This window comes from Rhamphochromis longiceps, linkage group LG9 (genome assembly GCF_057381845.1).
Source record: "Rhamphochromis longiceps isolate RC_006_pf linkage group LG9, R_longiceps_female_GT1.1, whole genome shotgun sequence".
Lineage (NCBI taxonomy): Eukaryota > Metazoa > Chordata > Actinopteri > Cichliformes > Cichlidae > Rhamphochromis > Rhamphochromis longiceps.
Window position 1 is genome coordinate 12,851,431 of NC_140565.1, and position 2,834 is coordinate 12,854,264.

The 2,834-nt window shown below is 39.7% G+C and overlaps 1 non-coding gene across 1 annotated transcript; it reads right to left on the reverse strand.

Annotated features, from left to right (window-relative positions):
- Window positions 1-1,435: 1,435 nt before the first annotated feature.
- Window positions 1,436-1,517, reverse strand: trnas-uga (transfer RNA serine (anticodon UGA)). Its single transcript has one exon. It is a non-coding gene; the product is annotated as a tRNA-Ser (tRNA).
- Window positions 1,518-2,834: the final 1,317 nt, after the last annotated feature.

Below are 2,834 nucleotides of genomic sequence, written 5' to 3' on the forward strand. Positions count from 1 at the left end.
CCTTGACTTGATTTATGAGCGTACTCTATTTCTTTTTATTTCTGTCTCTCCATCTCTCTCTCTTTCTGGGTGTTCCCCTTCACTCGCTTCCTATCTCATTGTGCATACACATGAGCAACACAAAATCAGAAATATGAGAGCACACATGCAAACAGGGAAAAATGCACACTCCACAGCCTGCCATCCTTTTGCAGAAGGTTAATAATGATCTCCTGTGTGACTTTCTGAGAGGTCACAATGGACTCTGAACAAAATAAGAGTTTGGCTTGTACATGAAGGCTTTTTCCCTATAGTTCAGTGTCCCCTTCGTGGCTGTGTGACATTTAGAAACACTAATAATGTGCTAATGATGCAGTATTTTCACAGAGCTGCCCCATGTCACCAGGTACTGCAGCTTTCTCTTGTTTGCCCTCTGAAAGAGTCAAACACTTAATTAATGTCTAATTTAACCTGAGACAAAAGGTGACAGAGGATGTGCTCATTTGATTTGATATACAGCGCGTTCCTCTTGTCACTATGGTGCCAAACGACTGACTGAAGAAGCAACTAAATGGTACATCCATTTTACTGAGAAATCCTGACTTCATTGCCAGTGAAAGATAATGATTATCATTCCGACTTTTACATGCTTGGGTTTTGAGTTAGCCTACTGAAAATGTTTACCCTATATATTTTATATTTAGATTCTCAGAAGAGTATGTATCTTCAAATTACAGACAGTTAAAAGGCAAATGAAGGAACACATGAGCAAATACTGAAAACCACACTGGAGTCAAAGCACCAGCTGCTGGTTTATAGAGCAATCACACAACTATTTAAGACTAGACAGTACAACCTGTCCACTGTAGGAATTCACTAGAAGAAAGGCTATAATTCTGTGGCACATACACTATAGTACATGGTGGTGTACAAGGCCTCAAAAGAACGTTATACAGAAATCAACACTCAAAGTCAACAACAAGGCCACTGTGCATGTTACCGTTAAGCAACATATGCCAAAGTGATGGAGTATCCATCTGTTTGTTCTCTCTGTGTAAAGCTCATGCCTTTATGTTTTTCAGTCATTGTTCCTCACTTCCTGTTTCGGTTTGGTACTCATTTGTCTTTATTTATTTCAGCTGTGCTTCATGTCTGCCAGCTTTGTCCACTTCCCTTCATTATTTTGTGTGTGTGGGGGTATTTATAGACCCTCTTAGGCCTGTTAGCTTTGTTAGCTTATCTTGTGTGTTTCCAGCCTGTTTCTACAAACTCAGTGCATTTGATTTACTTTCCTTCTGATGGATTTGTGTTTTATATCAGCTTGAATTAAATGTATGTTAACTTAACTTTTACTCCTTTTTGGAGGCCTTGTATTTAGATTAGATTAGATAAAACTTTATTAATCCCTCGGGCAGGTTCCTCCGGGAAATTCTGTAAAGAAAAAAAGCTTCACATGCACTGCGAGCAGGGTTTGAACCTGCGCGGGGAAACCCTATTGGATTTCAAGCCCAACACCTTAACCACTCGGCCATCACAGCAGAGCACTGGCTTGTTACAAAATTTTAAAAAAAGCAGGAAATTGCCAGTTGCAGCCCTTTTATGACGTGTAATACAAGACAGAATCAGTCTGAGTGTGATGAACAACGACAGTACATTTAATTATAAATAAAAACTAAAAAAAGGATTTTTTGTGCCAAAAATTAATATTTTCACCGTGTGCCGTTGTAATCATTAGAAGTGCTTCTCTTTGAGTCTGATGCACAGAACACACATTGTGGCAAAAGTGAGAGAGGCTGATGTGTTGTCAGAGCAAAATGCCCTCTGCTGAGAAAATAACCCTGCTTGAACCTCTCCTCACACACAGGAAGGAAAGTGTAGTTGAAAGCTATTTTTTCCCAATTTGCTTCTGTTTAAGCAGATTGTCAACTGCTGAATACCAAAGCCTGGCTGCCCCTGACATTATTCATAGAGCAGTGGACCAGACTCACAGACTGCAGGAATTAGAAAATACTGAAAGAAATTCTATACAAAGAGCACTTCAGCCACGATCTACAAGGGCTGAAGGCCCTGGCTGTTTTTTTTGTCCTCTTTCTCTTTAAGCCAGGAGTAATATTATGGGTGCAATTTAATATCTGAGAGGAGGGAGGGATCTGGATTTTCATAATCTTATGATAAGGAAAGGGATTAAGAATAAAGAAGGGATTAATTCGCTTGATCTGCCAATATGGTGGACCAACAATTCCCCCCCGATCCCACCCCAGGAAGTGATATGTTCTCCCCTTGTACAAACCTAAGTATAACCCAGTTACTATTCTCTGAAGAAACTTAATTTGGACACATCAGATTTTCATAACTGGACCTCGTAACCTGGTAATATTCCAATACAATATTCACATAAGATATACTGTGGTCATGTGATACAGAACAGTTTACAAAACACAAGTACAGTAAGTTAGTATTAATCAGTGAACTGAGTGACACACTATTTATGTGGATATGTAATTATGTGTAAGTACAACCCAGTGATCCATCACAGCAGTTAGTGATATGGGATTTTTACCATAACGGCAGAAAACCTGAATGCAAGATCATAAGTAAGCTGTGTGTAGAAGTGCAAACAGCCACATGTAATTATCTCGTTTTGAACATAAATTTTTATCTAATCAGCTAGGCACAGCTGGTCTTGTCATGTGTTTCTCTACCTGCAGGCCTCTCTTGGACTGAAGCTGTCATCACATGCAGATTTTATGGCATATTTCTTCTCCTCTGCAGCTTTTGTGAGGTTTCTGTGAATTTAGCAGAACATGAACCAGTCATCCTCCTGCGGCAGGTTCTGGTTGAAGTGCCTCTCAAGC